Source organism: Balaenoptera borealis, assembly GCF_965194805.1.
Source record: "Balaenoptera borealis genome assembly, chromosome: 4".
Taxonomy (NCBI): Eukaryota; Metazoa; Chordata; class Mammalia; order Artiodactyla; family Balaenopteridae; genus Balaenoptera; species Balaenoptera borealis.
This window is the reverse complement of record NC_138861.1, coordinates 55,471,277-55,489,039: the sequence shown is the minus strand read 5'-3', so window position 1 is coordinate 55,489,039 and position 17,763 is coordinate 55,471,277. Positions and strand designations below refer to the sequence as shown.

The window sequence follows — 17,763 nt, the reverse complement described above, 5'->3', positions numbered from 1 at the left end:
TGATGTCAGTTGGCTAGGAAACCAGGTTGATTTTTTTCTTTTTTTTTTGGCCACGCTGCACAGCTTGCAGGATCTTAGTTCCCCTACCAGGGATTGAACCCAGGCCCTCAGCAGTGAGAGCACAAAGTCCTAACCACTGGACAGCCAGGGAATTCCCAAGGTTGATATTTTTAAACCCCTATTGAATTTTTTTTTTTTACAAATTTATTTATTTATTTATTTATTTATAGCTGTGTTGGGTCTTCGTTTCTGTGCGAGGGCTTTCTCCAGTTGCGGCAAGTGGGGACCACTCTTCATCGCTGTGCGCAGGCCTCTCACCATCGCGGCCTCTCCTGTTGCGGAGCACAGGCTCCAGACGCGCAGGCTCAGTAGTTGTGGCTCACGGGCCCAGTCGCTCCGCGGCACGTGGGATCCCCCCAGACCAGGGCCTGAACCCGCGTCCCCTGCACCGGCAGGCAGACCCTCAACCACTGCGCCACCAGGGAAGCCCCCCTATTGAATTTTTGAGTAAAACACAGAATATAGTTTAAGTACATTGATGTATTTATCATAAAATAATAATAACAATAACATTAGCATTGATAATCTTTTGAAATGGATAGTTCCATGGATAGTTTAATAAGAGTATTAGTTAGTGAAGAAAAAATAGAAATATTCAATCCAATGTTGTCATTAACTTTAATAACTGAGATGTGTTCCCGCAGGAAAAAAAAACAGCCATAGACTAAAAAGGGAATGAAATGATAGGCAATGCATTACTAGGATTGTCGGAGGAATTTTCAGACCTTTATTTCATTTTATAAGAACATCATTCTTTTATTTGTAGAGAAACTTAAAAAGCATGAAATGACTTGACCTTTGCAGAAGACCCAGAGGAGAAAAACAAGACTTAGTGAGGTTTAATTAATTGTCCAAAGTTCCCTGATTAGAAAATGATTTGACTTAAGATTTTTATCCAGGTCAACTGAGTTAAGTGTGGTGCTCTTTCCACTATATTTAAAATAGAAGAATATAGACTGTAGGTGCTGTGCTAAATTTAGGTCTAAATGTAGTTTTTTGGGGGAGATTTGGATCAGGAGCTAGTATAATTAAATAAAGCATGGGGTAGTGTGGTTGGCTAATATTAAGTGAGTCATCATTTTTCCAAAGAAAACATAGTTGGCTAACAGGTACATGGAGAGATGCTCAACATCACTAATCAACAGGCAAATGCAAATCAAGACCACAATGAGCTATCACCTCGCACCTGTTAGAATGGCTATTATCAAAAAGACAAGAAATAACAAATGTTGGTGAGGCGGTGGAGAAAAGGGAACCCTTGTACACTGTTGGTGGGAATGTAAATTGGTGAAGCCACTATGGAAAACGGTATGGAGGTTACTCAAAAAGCTAACAATAGAACTGTCATATGATCCAGCAGTTCCACCTCTGGATATTTATCTGAAGAAAATGAAAACATTAATTCAAAAAGATATATGCCTCCTCCCCACGTTCATTGTATCATTATTTACAATAACCAAGTTATGGAAATAATCTAAGTGTCCACAAGTGGATGAATGGATAAAGATGAAGTGTGTGTGTGTGTGTATGTGTAAACTATTCAGCCATAAAAAGGAATGAAATCCTGCCATTTGTGACAACATGGATGGACCTTGAGGACATTATGCTAAGTGAAATAAGTCAGACAGAGAAAGACAAATGCCATATAATCTCAATTTTATGTGGAACTTAAACAACAACAAACCAAGCTTTGGTTACAGAGAACTGTTTGGTGGTTGCCAGAGGTGGGGGATTGGGGTTTGGTGAAATGGGTGAAGGTTCTCAAAAGGTACAAACTTCCAGTTGTAAACTAAGTCATAGGATGCAAGGTACAGCATGATGACTACAGTTAATAATAGTGTCATGCATATTTGAAAGTTGCTAAGAAAATAAATCTTAAAAATCCTCATCACAAGAAAAAAACTTTTTTGTGTAACTATGTATGTTGATGGCTGTTAACTAGACTTATGGTGATCATTTTGCACTATACACAAATATTGAATCATTATGTTGCACACGTGAAACTAATATAATTATATCAATTATACCTCAAAAAAAACCAATGAGTCAAAAGGCCAGATTTATTCCAGGGGATGAAAGTGATCTGTGTTTGAAAGTGCATATTTCTAATCCTAGACTTTTTTTAATGAACTGCTACCTCTTGGAATCTTTTTCTTTTTCTGCCAGTCTTAGTCTCTTTAGAGCTGAAGAGATTGCTGTCATGTTCTAATCCTTTCTCTCTCATTATCAGTGGAGAATTCTATATCTTCTAGCCTATAGTGGATCCCTACAGAGGTGCCTATATCCCCAGAATATTTGACTGGGGGCACTGGAGAATAGGAGCTACTCAGCTTCTTCTTTACAAGACGTTTTATCTCCCCTTTCCTAGGTCAGTAATAATAATATAACTTCCATTCTCCTTCAGAGCTTGGAAATTTTTCCCTTTCCTAGAAATGCCAATGATTATACTCACAGGCCTTGAAACTGAGATTTTCATCTTTGCCTATTGATTTACAATATGCTTAGGCATTTACTAGATTGTATCTTGTTAACTAGCATATGAGAGAAAATGGATATAAAATAACTTAAAATTTTTATTTTGGAGCTTCCAATTTTGTCAAAGAGAATAGTTGTAATCATTCTCTTATATATATATAAATGTTAAATATAATTTAATAGAGAATAGGTTTAATTAAATAAGATTATCTAAGCATTAATGATAAGGTTTTCTCTCTTCTTTCCTTTGTGTTGGCTTTCAAAGTTATGCAGTGTTACCTCTCATGCTTTAAATTTTGCAAACATCACTGTTCATCTCACAGAATTAGTGAAAGTCTTTCCAGATGTGGATTTGATTAATAGAAGATTACTAACTGTGGCTAATTACTGATAATGATAGTATCACAAGGCAACTTCCTCACCAAAGTCACCTTGGTCTTTCCTGGTTGCTAATACAGAAAGAACCCCACACATACCCCCTTTGCCAATCAACATGAAAACAGTAATATATAAACTTCGGTGTGCTTGATAATTAATATAGCTGCTCTAATACTAGCCTTTTAGTATAAAACAAATTGTCATTTAGAGATGTGTGAGAACTTCAGCCCTCTGGATTCTGGTTTCACACTGTGGATAGATGAGTCTCACAGAACTGGTGTCTGAATATTCAGAGTGATAGGTAGTGACCTATCCCTGTTGGATCCTTTAGAGCTAAAGTTTCCATTTTAATTGTTCTGTCACCCAGAAACAAAGGAACAGAGCCAGTGTGGTATGAAGAGGAGTCAAAATATGTTCTTCCCTTTCCTACTCACTTCCTGCAGAGGCTCGGCCCTCTAGCCCTTATTGACTTTTCTTGATGTCTTCCCTCTTCCAAAGCTCACGTAGTAGGCCATATGCTGCTTCTCATAAAAGTGACATTAAAAGTGAAATTCCCTGAAGCTATGAAAGTGAACAATCAGCAGTCAATTGAATAACAACTTGGAGACTCCTTCTTAATATTCTAGTAGAATGGACAGCAAAACAATACAGACTGAGACAAGAAGACTTAAAAAGGGTGGGGCATAGTATTTAAAGTGACATTTGAAGAATGAGCATGAGTCAGACAACAGTTTGGAGGTTAAGAGTGGTGGGGAGAGGGTTTCCAAGCAGAATAAAATGGCAAAGCAAGGAGATCTAAAAGATCACGGCTGGTTCTAAGAATTACACTCAGCTTTGCAGTTTAACATGAAAAGAAAGTATGGAAAATGAGGCCAACTAATTAGACAAGTGTTTGCCAAAATATTCAATAAAACTGAACAAAATCAGGCTGAGGGAAGGCTGTGTAAATGTTGTCTAATCCTCTGCCGCTTTCCTTCTTTCACTTATTTGCATTGCCTGCAACCAAAAAGTTTCCCAATAAAGGTCCTGCAAGACAGACCTACTTTAACGTACAGATAGCATCCATTACTTTATGAAAAATTAATTTGTTACATATTAAAGAGTTGGTTTTCCTACCTTGGTTAAGTATGTACTCTTGCTTAGAGAACTCTTCTTCAAATGTTGGGCAAAGGTTATAAGGCAGAGTTGTCAGTACAACCCAGGTCAGTGGATTACAAATCCCAAATTAATTGTGACTGAGCTTATGAGGCTGCACTAGCTTTGTAGTGGACTAGACAGGGATTCAGAAGAAAGCTGACAATAGAGAAAAATTGGAGTCCATTTAGAAAATCCTTGCAAAAGAGTTTAGAGCAGTGCTTACAAGCGCTGGTGTGTGTGTGAATCACCTGGCAATTTGTTAATAATGCAGATTCTGACACAGTGGATCTGGGTTTAGGTTTGGGATTGTGAACTTCTAACAGGCTCCCAGGTGATACTGATGCTCTTCGTCCTTGTACCACACTTCCAGTAAGAAGGGTAGAACGTTTTCTGATCAGAAATCCTTCTCTGCCCCTTAGAAGTAAGAGAAATAAGAATTATTAGAAAAACTAATGCATCAGTGCCATATCCCTCTATTGAATCAGACTTCATCTACTTATAATCATCTTTCATCTACTTATAGTGAGAGAGAAGTATACTTAAGTCTTCAGAAGTAAATTACAACATTTTCCAAATCAGTTTCTGGATACCTAAATTTACATCTAAAGCCAAATAATTTGCGCGTATAAGATGTCCACCATCCCATGGGGTGACTGTCCCATGCCCCAGGAACCTCTCAGTCTTGGCCAAACTGGAATGGTTCACCATCATCTGGGAAGCACATTTGCATTATGAGAATTGACATGGTCTTGTCACCTTATTACCTATGAAAACATTGAAAACATCATTTTAAAAAATTAAAATGCCATATTTGGAAATAATTTATTTTGTAATTTGGAAGATGAAAGAAGGAAAATTAATCTCTTTCATGACAACGTAACCTAAAACTTACTTGCTGAGATAAGCTGTTAACTCTGTGACTTTTCTTGCTCTTTCAGTTCTTAAAAACTTGGACTAAAGAGAAAATATTGAATTTAACATAGAAAGTGGGCTTTGTTTTTGACTCTTTTATCTATTTATCCTTGCTTTACTTTGTCTACCTCCTGAGTTTCCCACATTGTTTTCTGATATATTATTACAATTGTTCAAAATATTAATGGAACAGAATATCTTCTTTTAAGTTATGAATGCAATCAATTTTGAGTCTTTAATTGTAATTTTTTTCCATAAAATTCTTTTAATTTAGCCTAATATAATGGCACATCAACCAGTAATAGGTACATTAAATTGAATCATGATGCTCATATACACATTTTATGACACAATCAAATATCCTAATGCATTAATTCATATCAATCAGTTAATAAAATCAAATAGGAAACATTTCGCTATTGCTGCTAACTGTACTTATACCATTTACTAGACGAGAAATCTAAAAGAACTCAACAACTTGACTCTCAGGACTTTTCTGCTTAGATGTCTGTGATTTGACTATTACTCTGGGTTTTACTAAGTTGATTGGTTGGTGGATAAACTAAGAACATGCCTAAATTTCACTTTATGCTTCAGGTCTTCTTGAGGTGAAATCATTCTTGCCAAATTAGTAACACAGGAAATGATACCAATATTGTCCCAATCTGATGGAAAAAGTGATAATGGCCCCCCAGAGGTACCTTAAATCTTGCGTATCATTGGCACACTATTAGGAAGTCATTACTTTTAGTGCACTAAGTAGTAACCCACAGTGCTAAGAAAGTTGAAGATGAATGATCAAAAAGCAAATTATTTGATGAATTAACCAGTAAATACTCTTTGGGTTACTATTTTTAACCTGGAACTGTAATAGATGTTGTTAGAGATGCTGGTATATACAATATATGTTATCTTACCTCAAAGAGTCAAAAAGTATTTAGTAAGACACAACTAATATAACCTGAAACAATTAAAAGGCAATTGAGTACTCACCTATAAAGAACTATAAGCTCAGTAGGATTTTATGTTCAATGTGTTGCCTTTTTTCCTTACCCTTTTTTTTTTTTTTTTGAAAATGTAGTGTGTGTTTGGTGCTAAGCCAAGTACATTATATTGTGCTTTAGTGGGAGACCTAGTTCAAACTAGCTTAAGGAGACCTAGTTCAAACTAGCTTAAGGCAAGAAGGGAATTTGTTGGAAGAAAACTGGAGTGTCTAACGACAATGAAGAGTTGACTAAATATACTGCAGGAAGGGCAAGGATTCAGCTGGTTCTGATCTCAGGGACACTAAAGGCTGAGACCTGAATGCCATTAGGCCCTCTCTCTCCTCTGCGTGGGCAAGTTCTGTTTTGTTCTACCGCATACCACCTTCCTCCATATGGGGGGGAACATAGCTCTGACAGCACTTAGTTTCACATTTCATGGGTAACACACCAGATGCTGCTGTCTTTCCCTATTTGAATGCAAAACATTACACAAAAGAATTCAAACTGGCCTAACAGGGCAGGTAAAGCTCCCACACTCAGACTGATAAAATATGGTTAAGTAGCCTGAGTCTTAAATGAGTATAAGAATATCCAGCAGAATTAAAATCTGGGGTAGAAGAACAGTTCTCAAAAGAAGGGAAAACTGTTCCCAAAAAAGGAAAAGGTGCTGGGCAGTTATAACATAGAAGTTCACCGCCTACATAATCCTTGTGTAAAACTTTCAATGCCTTTAAAAATTAAATATTTTTATTTTATTAAAATTTATTGTTTTCATTTTATACATTTGAAAGGTGGTTGTACTCTTTCTTCTACACATTATACTATGCTGACTTTCTGGATGTAAGGTGCATAACTGGTAATTTTATTTGTTTAGTTTTATCTTTGACCCTATTTAAGCTATGAGGTCTCCACTGAATGGCCAACTCCTGAGGTCAACTGAATAACGTTTTTAGACCCTTGCCTCACCTGAATTCCAAAACCTGTCCATGTCTCTTTTTTGGTCCTCCTACACTGGATTTTGACGTTGGTATCTTCCTCAGATGTCATGCTAAATGTATGTACCTGTTTTATATAAAGTGTTTCTCTCCCCCAGAACGTCATCTCAGGTTGGATTCTGCATGTGTAACTGCCCAACCCCTAGGAGTGCCATTCTCCAAATGAATGGAACCTCCTGGAATCCTGAAGCATGGAAGCTCCATCTCAGGCCTGTGCATCATTCTCACCAATTCTGCTTGGTCCAACTTGTGGTGTTGTTCTTTCCAGCCTACTCCATTCTGTATTTCCCGCCCCTCCATTGCCTAGACTAACTACATACTTCCAAAGGTTGAGTTTTTTTCTGGTCCTTCTCAGAGTGACGGTTATTTTATACAATAAGATAAATTAATTGAATATGAATACATAAAGGATTTCTTGTCCAATGTATAGTGAACTCAGAAAGCCAAGATGGTAGCCTCTAATACAACCTTCCCAATTATTCAAATGCACCATCTAATTGCAACCACCTGGCTAATATGGCATCTCTTCGCTGCCTTTGGACAACCATGGCTTAGCTGTGTAGACCATATGTTATCACTCAGGGCTTCCCGTAAATTCCACCCCCAAGCTCCAGCTAAGGGACTAGTGAATTGTGTGTGTGGAAGGGCCTAGCACATGCCCATTAATGACTATAATGACATTTAGAAATGGGTCATTTTTCCCTTTCTCAATAAAGATAGGCTTTGTGGATTTAAATCACTAATGCTGGGGTTTTTTTCCCCTCAGCTTTATGTTACCATAAAAATATTGAAGTGTAACAAATGGTTTGCTTATCTATCGTTATGAATAAAATAGTTGGAAATAGCTTAAAAACAGTTTTCTGCTTTTATTTAGCTGAAAAAAATGTCAGTTTCTATAGCTTCCTTTTATGCAGATGAAAATCCTACTCTTTTGCAGACGTTATTATGAAGGGATATCATTGATCATGTCCTCAGGGTAATAAATAATTACTCTACCGACTATTGCTCTGAAAGAAACTGACATGAAGTAGTTTCAAATTAACCACTGCTAATTGCATGCGTTGTTTCATACTTATTACAGCAATCTGATTAGCATGCTACTGAATAGAACTGGCAGGAAAAGTTCTCTCTCCTCTATTTTAACTTGTTTTAGTTAAAAACTTGACTAAATGTAGAATTTACATTGACTTAGAAGTTGAAAATTTTAGTGCTGAGGTAAACAGGACCAGGATGGTATAATGAGCTTGACCTCTGCCAGAATTTTTTTATTTTCATGAGTTTATGTTTGGAAAATGGGAGTATTTTTCAAATTCTAATAGGAGAAAAAAGCGTCCTTTATTAAATTCATAATATATTCTAGATTTAAAAGCCATAAACTTCTGATACCATCAAATTCAATAATGTATTTGACATAAAAAAGAAGTTCCAACTCACAATTTAAAATGGAGTTTGTTTGTAAGAATAAAAAGTAAATTTTAGCCTTGTTACTAATTTGCCATAAAGTTCTAAATAACTATAAAATGGAACTTTTAAAAATTGCTATTCCTAGTTACCTTCCCAAATTATTGGAATGATATGAAACAGTGGATGAAGTTATGTTATGCTTATAAATGTGAAGTTAATTACCCCAATGAGCATTTTTATCATGGCTATCCTATTGTTCTGTCCTGGGTTCAAAGGCAAATTATACACTGACAATGATTATATATTGACAATTTTTGATTAAAGTTTCAAGTCTACATTTTATGTACCTTTGTTTTACAAACACTTAAACAGTATTCTCAATGTACTAGATACAGATTTTATTCTATGTACTTTACAGTTACTAACTCATTTAATCTTTAATATGACCCCATGGCATAAGTACTATTAATATCCCTATTTTAACAGAGAAGGAAACTGAGGCACAAAGAGCTTAAGTAACTTTCTGAAGATTAGAGAGTTAATATATGACAGAGCTAGGATTCAAGTCCATAGAGTCTGGCTCCAGAGGCTATGTACTTTACTGATATAATATGCTGTTTTAGCAATATGGCCCTGGAACATTTGAACATCATGTCAATTGATAAGGTAAAATGTACTTTTGTGAAGGATGGCATTGAAATTGATTCTTATGTTGTTATAACTTTAAAATGTTGGCCTGGGCTCTGATGTATAGCTGATACTGTTTCCCAAGTATAGACTTCTTATCTACCTATGACCTCCTGGCCTTTCTTTGAATCTTTGTGCCTATATTCATTCTATGGCCGAGCATTTACTCAACGCCCTCAACCCTAGAAGTCCGTCTACAATCAGTGGTATGCAGTAGCCCCCTTATACTAGCTTGGACTATGCATATCCTTTCCCAACTCTGAGTTTAATGACCTCACACTGATAGCTTGAAATCAGCCATGGTAGAAGTATATGCAATAGGGAAACCAGAAAATGCCTTCTCCCCCATCCCTTGCTCCACCGCTTTGGAGATCTGGTTTATTTCTACAACACTACCTACAATATACTACCGTTATGTCCCAGTATGAGCATATCCCAAAACACTAAAGTTTTCACACATCTTTACTTTATGCTCCCATATGGCATTAGGAAGTCAACATTCATGAGACTGAGCTCATCCCAGAACCCAAAGAAGAACCAAAAATGGTGAAATCTCAGCAATGGGAATATAAAGGAGTCCTCTTAGCTAAGGGAAAGCACTATATGGCACTTGTGCTTTCCCTTACAGTTCTGCACTTAAGGCAGACATTGCTAACCAATTATGACATGACAGAGCCTGACCCCAGCCCCAGAATCCTCCTCAACAAAGTTGTCTAGAGTCTAGACAGCCACTGCCAACCATTCAGATTTGGTACATGACATGAAATTATTTACCATCCCTCCTAGAATCAGAAATTCTCATGATCCTCTATGATATTTCCACTCAGTATAATTTATATTGCTTCCCTAAGCTATAGAAAGATTTTTAAAATGACTACAAAGGGAAACTATTTAAGTTGTTTGGATAATTTAAATATTTACAGCCTAAAATCTAGCTGCTATTCTTGCTGATATAACAGATTATATAATACTCTACAAGATATTTTGACATTTATAATTTTACTAAAGACTTCATACTCATGGACTGACATTTATCTATGATTAAAGATATATATATGTTTGATAATATTCCTTGGCTAATCAATGGAAATGTATGTATTCTTTGTTAGTGGAAAACAACCCAATCTTAATGTTCTCTACCTTGGTGATCAAAAGGAGAGAACTTCTTACCACAGATCGAAATTTTATTATTAAAACATCCTCTGAAGATAGAACAGCCTAAAAAAGTTTAAATATTACCCATTTTCTCCTCATCCTCCTCTTTTCCATCCCAAGATCAAATTTTTATAAACTACGCCCTTAATTTTTTATGGTTTAGAAAAGGAAATGGCAGGGATGTGATACATTATTTCTAGAGCTCGAGTAATTATGAGGTAAGGAGGGATCATTTACCTGTCATACAATAAAAACCATCTGTAAGTTATGAGATTGTGCTACCTGTATCTGATATGAATAAAGTCACTTAATAGCTACATATATGGTGAAGAGAGTTTATTATTTCAAGAAATTACTATCCAGCCATGTGAAATGGCATATGCATTTGCAAAATTCCCAAATAATAAGAGACTATGTGCAAATGCAAAATAAGAGTTTTATAACAATAGCTGTTCAAGAAAAGAAAGCTGAAGGTAAATGGAGAAGTTCTTTAAGAGCAAGGTCCTGAAGTATGAGTGAGAATCAGATGGGTGAGGAGGAGTGAGAATAAAGGGAATGTGAGAGGGCTAGCATGAGCAAAGACTCAGATGAAGGACTTGGCATGCCTTAGTGAACAAACATGTATCAGAACACAGGCATCTGCAGTGGGGGACAGTGGTCATAAAGAATGAGTGACTTTGAATGCAACACAAAGAGTTTGGGCTTTGTTTAGAATTATGTTTTGAGATTGGCCTCATCTCAGTCTATAAAGCCATTATATATTTATCTCATGTTTTATAAGCAGAGGCATACTAATCTAGCTATGAACCCTTGCTTTGCAAGCGTAAGTGTCTTATCTAATGTTATGGGAGCTGTGAAACAAGCACAGGATTTAGAGTTAGGAAGACCTGGATTTGAATTCTGGGACTGCCACTTACTAACCAATGATTTCTGTGTGTTACTTAACCTCTCTGAACCTTTGGTTCTCGATGAAGGTAATATTACATAGCTACAGAGGCTGGGGAGGGGAGATAATTATGATTAGTCATGTTTCTTCCTTCCACTGCAGTTTTGTAATCAGTTGAGAGAGCAATACAGGATTTGGAGAGAGGGAGATCAAAATATTAGCTTCACTGGCAGCCTATATGGATTACCAAACAAGGTTCAGATCTGTGGCACAATAGGGCTTCCTAGTCCTGAACCGAAGGGGTGACAGTTTCTGTTGGTTATCATGTGAGAGCTGACTGACTACTTTCATGAATACACGAGACAGACATCTTCAGAAATTACCAGAAATATTCAGGTGATGGGATGAGGCATTTCCAGGGTTTGACTTTGGCAAGGGTAATTAGAGTAGAAGGCATGAGGCAGCATATTACTATCAAAATGGCCCCATTTTAAATTCCATGCTAGAGAGGCCAGTGGAAATATGACACCAAAAGAAGTAAGTGAAATTATCACAGAGGTAAAGGTGGGAGCACAAACAAGGGAGAAACAATCAATTCTATCGGGAATGAAGAGTGAGCAGGAAAGGTTTCATAGCCCTGGTGCTTCAAGAAGGAAGGAAAAACAGGCTCTATCCCTTCCATCTCTTTTAAGAGCAACCAAATGAATTCTTGGATCTGGCTGCTGAGAAAACATATGAGTCATAACTTAGGATCAGCTGGATATAAGAGGATTCCACCAGCAGTCCATGAAAACCAATGTTTTTTAAGCATCTATTGGGCCACTACAACAATCAGCAAGATGTTTCAACAGTTGAGTCCATTGTCAGCCCAGCCAGCTTTTAACTATATCACAAAAACTGGCCTGGGGATGCAGCCCAAGATTATTCCAGCCCTGCCAGAAATTCCCTGTCTGTTACAAATTTCTGCCCCAGTGGGCTTTTCATAGTTTTGGCATTTTCGTTATAGATCAGTGAATCAGCTAGCCTACAGGCCAAGGAGAGAAAAAAATTAAACCTCCCAAATAAAAGTCAACCCAGCTAGGATGTCTTCATCCATCTTTCAGTGGGAGAAAAATACAGCTGGGCTCAGTGACTTCTATCAAAAGCAAACATCACTAGTTGGATTGTTTTGTTTGTTTTTTGTGCTCTCAAGTTTCGGAGGGCATAATAAAGACAAAGCCTCAGCAACATCACTCAGACGATTTAGTTAGTTAGTTTGCAAAGCTTGGGTAGTGACACTTCTGCAAAATGCACAGGCACATGAGCAAACACAGAGATGTGTGAATTCAGGAAAGCAGCCAAGTGCACATCAGAGCTGAGGAATGTCACAGTGAAATGAAGGAAACTTGTAAACACCTATCAGTATTTTTAGGTAGAGAACGTTCTAACATATTGCCAGTGGGTGCTGCCTATGCGTTCATTTCCCTAAGCTTTAAAATCAACTGATATTAAAGGTGATTTGAAAGCAATGAAAAAATGACAGCTTTATTAATCTAGATGGTGTGTGTAAGAGAGTGTGTGTGTACGTGTGAGTGCGGGTGCCCAACGTGTGACTGGCTGCATGTGCAGACTGCATTTGTAAAGTGGGTCTTGTACAGACGAGGGAGCCCTCTACTGATTAGAAACTGTATTAAAGATAAACTGTAGAGAGCTGCTTTTAGTGTATTGCTTGTGTATCCTCCAAAAAGCCAGACATTTTGCTTACTTCTTTTTCAGATCATGAGAGGAGACTTTTTTTAAGGAACTGTAGATGTCAGTCAGTCATCGTGTGTGTGCAAGTGTATACAATTCTGCTTAAGGTAAAAAGTCTTCAATTTATTTAAAAAGTGCATCTACATCTACTCTTCAACCTTTTAATATAAAGGTGCTTCTGCTGTAACACAATTAATCCACAGATGTCTACATGACTATAATGAAAATGTGTGACAGAGATCACAAAAGCATGTGTCTATTACAGTACTTTGGTTCACCAGACGTTATTTTTCCCTGGTGGATGTATTATTTATTTTACACATTTTTCCCAAATAGGAAAGAAGACAATTTTCAGGGTGACAACAGGAACTAATTCATATGAGCATATTTAAATGGATTCTATTTTAATATGCATAATTAAATCATATTACTCTGGTCAGCCTAATTATACACTATATATAGTCAAGACCTATATATAGTCAAGGGTAATATATAGTTCTTTTTGTGTTTACATATCTGATTTTTAACTTCATGTTTTTGCAAAATACAGTTTAATCCTTCAATCATTTAAGTCAATGGAAGAAAATGAAATATAATCAGAAATACTGTTCAGTTATTTTCAACATGGCTGGCCTAACAGTATTATGGGATAGTCTTCCTTACCTCCGAAATGTTGATTACTAGATTGTTTATTATTAGATTGCTAAGCACTCTGGCCTTTAACAAAGAATTAACATTTTTCTTAGAAGTTGGCTTGAAATTTCATTTTTTTATGAATTGAAAAAGGAGCCTTTGTGAAATCAGTATTTTTCTTAGAAGTAAACTCTCAGCTTGGTGCCATGTGTTGGTAAAGAGCTACATCTGGAGTTAACATGGCAAGATAACTAAGACGTGAGAGTGAAGGAGTTTTGATATCCATCATCTTTTGGCCACTAGCATTGATTTTGCTTCTATGCCAATGCCCCCTGCCTCTCCCACTGATCCATCATTCCTTCTGTGGTTCCAACATTAAAGGATAACCTCTGCCTTTCTTTCATTTGAGGATGAAATTAGAAAAGATAAACCAGGTAAATCTAAGATAATCAATGTACCCTATCTAATAACAGCCACCATTTATGGAATGCCCAACTGTGCCAGTCCCTTGCCAAAAATTAGCCCAAACCTTATTAGAAATCTGCAAGGCAAATATCATTGTCCCAGGTTGTTGGTTGGTATTCTTTTGCTTGCAAATGATAAATCATATTCAAATGAAGTTGAGCAGAAGAAGGGGACTTCATTAGAAAGACACTGAAATGTCTCACAGAATCCAAAGTCAGTTAGTGCTACTTTCATAGCTTCGTTATAACTATGGTTAAAAAAAAAAAAATCACAGTCTTTACTTTCGGGTATTAAACTACAAGTTTAGATATTCTGTTCATTTCTGACCCTGATTTTTATTTTCTTTAAGACAGAAAATCATTTTTGCTGTTTTTCCTCATGTTTTCCACATATATCTGAGTAAAAATAAATGTCAAATCGATTCATAAACCAGCTAAATAATTTTCATAAACCTGCTATCTAGCTTGTAATGCTTTCAGACTACAGGAGTGCACAGTAATCAACTCTAAGTGAGATAGAGTTTCACAGTTGGTTTTTATTTCTGTCACTTGTGATTCCTAAGTAAAACACTGGCAGAGCCCTCTGGCACCCCACCCCTTCCTCGTGTGGTGAAGGGGCTGGTCCATGTACTGACTAGGGAAATGGCCACGTAAGTAGGATGGGCAAGACTGCAGCAGCAGAGAGTACTGTGCCTGTCCTCATAGTTTAAGTGTATCTCCACCTTGCCGATGGAGCAAATGGTGACTCTGAATCTAAATGCTCCTAATCTTGTTTAATTTGCACCATCCTTGGAATCTACCTTTCAGTTCAGCTTGTCTGCTGGGCTCTGCTTTGAGGTTTTGCTCCAGTGTCCAACTCCATAGAGGAATCCCCTGTACAGCAAGCCTGAGTGATCATTCAGTCTCCAGATGGAGAGCAGACATCAGTGCATGGTACCTGGATTAGAATATTAGGTAGTGGGGGTGAGGATAAGGTAAGATAAGTTCACTCAGGACATCTGATTTCTTTTCACTCCTGAGGACGTTGTTTGGGACAGGGAGGCCATGATGATGGGATGGGGTTGAGCTGTGTTGGGAAAGGCAATCTGGTGCATGCAGTCTTTTGAGCCCCCAGTAGGCCGTGTAAAAATGGACCTAGGGGCTGGAACACTTCCTCACCAAGAGATAAAGAGTTCACACAGTCTGTGCTGGATTTATTGCCTACCACAGGAATATCTTTCCCTGTGTTCAAGCTCAGTGTATGCTCCTTTTTCCTGCTTAAGCGTGTGCGTTAACATGGCACCTCACCAACCCTACTAGTATACCTGTTCTCCACGGGGTGGGGATGGGGTCCTTCCACTGTGGCACGAGAGGAGTTAAGTAGGCCAGTTGCTATAGGGAGAGACCCCCTAGCCATGGGGGACTGATGGCCACTATTGGAGCTGGTATGGTTCTGTCTCTCCTCTTTGAAGTAAAGCATTGTTCCATCCAGTGCTTGATTGTGTTGTGTTTTCCTGGGCAATTTCAATACCAAGATGCAATGGGCAGAAGTGTATGGACTTCTATTCCTAGTAGTCAGCATAGGGATGATCTTCGCTATCCTCCTTGTAGTCAGATCCTCCCCTGGGATTGCTAACCAGTGCAAGGTGTTCTGCTCAATAAGGTGGTTCTGCATTTCACTTATAACAAAGACCTGCTTCCCTTAGACTGTTCTCCTATCACCAGATGAGGGCAAGATCCTGTTGTACAGTTTGTTGGGAAGTGGACACATTCACATACCCCATGTATATAGTATCCCTTAGAATACAGCCACAGACAAGATGCACCTGCATGGTACCCCTTGGAGCTGGGCAAGAAGGAAACTGCTGTTCCTTGATTTTACCTAATACTGGCGATGGGTTATGCAGGGTCTATGTTCTGTTCAGGGATCAGAAATGGATACATAATATTTGGGCACAGATATAAAGTTTGTACAGGCAGAGGTAATTTAATCAAGCCTGAAAAAGATATGATTGCATGTTACTTCTTAGAAGAATCATTTAGTATGCTACATTTGCAATGAGTTAATTTAACTGTCTGGGAAAAAAAATCCATGGAATATTGTGCTCATGTACACTCAGCAAAGCAACAGTATTATTTTAATTTCGAAGCTGTTACCCCACATCATTTATAACTACTAGGTAAGCAAACTGATTCTTTTATATATGCAGTTTTCTACTGAATAAAAATAAGCGGTTATTCTGTACCTTTCTAGTACCTTTGTCTTGTGATAGAGGTGTGTTCTAACGTTTTCTCTTTGTTCTTCATAATGGCACTGTTTTGTAATACTTTTCAAAATGCAAGACTCTCCAAACTTTATAGCTGACTTACCTGAAAGCACACTGTCTCATGGGTTCACTGGACTGAAAATGTAGTTCTGGTTCAAGAGCACAGCTAGCACAGGGATAAAATGCATCCTGTCCAGGAGAGGCCTGGGCTGAGCCATTCCGTTGAGCATGTCACAGCGCTAGTCACCTTCCCAGTCTAGGGATGTTAAGAATACATTTTCATCATGCAGCAGTTTGGTCTCACTAGACTCTGTTGGAAAACACCATCTGTTGTTTCTGGAAAACTCTTAGACATTTTATTGACACTCGAAGCCCTATTTCATTTCCTGAACATTTGTTCCCTTGAAAACCTGATGCCTCTTAAAATTTAAATATATAAAAAATAAACTTAAAATGTAATACCCAGGGAAGTTTATGATTAAATAGTGTTTATAAATAGTATAGCTCAGTTCTTGGAATATAGGAAACACTGAATAGATATTATCAATATTGTCATAATCCTTCTTAGTATTCAAGTGAGATTTTGCCAATTGTTCTTAAATGACGTATAGAATCCACATCAGTGTTAAATAATTTGACTACTCTAGGTGTCAGCATAAATAATCATAAAATGGTGTGAAAGTTTAAAATCCAAAGTTGGCAATTACTCTTCTATCTAATTGCAGGAGTTAATGAGTGACTGTGAACTCGGTCATTTGCATAACTCAGCTGTGTCAGTGTTTAGGGTACTCTGCAAAGATATGAATTCAGGGTCCCACAATTTGGAGTCATGAACCTGGATTCAATCCCAGTTCTCTTGTTGAGTAGCTATATGCCTTGAAATGATTCACAGTTACTGCATGATCCAGATTCTCAACCTTTTCCTGAACTACTCTTCCTCGACAAAGACTCTCCAAAGACATTTCACATCCAGAAAGCAGAACAGTGGTTAAGAATGTGGAATTTAGCATCTGATGGATCTAGTGGGGTCCCCTTTCTAAACTCACTAGCTATGTGACCTTGGGAAGCTTCCCAAACCTCTATATAAAACTCAGTTTCTTATTCTGGAAACTGAAAATAAAATTAGTATTAACTTCATAGTTGACTGTGAAGATTTGACAATTTAGTAAAGAAATATTCATAGCACAACACTTGCAACATGCTTGAGTTTTGAAAAGTTATTAGTTCTAACAATTATTATCTTTATTATTATTTTGTCTCAGTTTTCTCATCTCTAAAAAAGAAAAATTGTATCAGTTTTGTCTATGCTATATGTTGTTTTGAGTATCAAATGAGGCAATGTGGTATATAAAACCTGGTATATAAAAAGAAAATTTATAAATTATTTTCTTGGATAATAATAAAAAAATACTTGGGAAACAGTGTCAAATGCTATGGCTTAGAAAATGTCTTGCCGGAAGACATTTAATATTAAGGTTCTCTATGTCTACTACTGTAAAAGTAAAAAAATAACTCTGGAACTGTAGTTAATATTACCCAGCTCTTGTGACCTGTCAAGAAGAAAACTACATTGTCCTAGATCAGTAGGTTAATCTAGTTAAAGTTAAACTTACT

General features: G+C 37.2%; 1 pseudogene across 1 annotated transcript in view; it reads right to left on the bottom strand.

The window, feature by feature from the left end:
• Window positions 1-215: 215 nt before the first annotated feature.
• Window positions 216-17,763, bottom strand: part of LOC309627460 (deubiquitinase OTUD6B pseudogene) — a 30,623-nt pseudogene continuing 13,075 nt past the window's right edge. The window contains exon 1 of the transcript in view: window positions 216-17,763. This exon is cut by the window's right edge and continues 13,075 nt beyond it. The product of the transcript in view is annotated as a deubiquitinase OTUD6B pseudogene (transcript).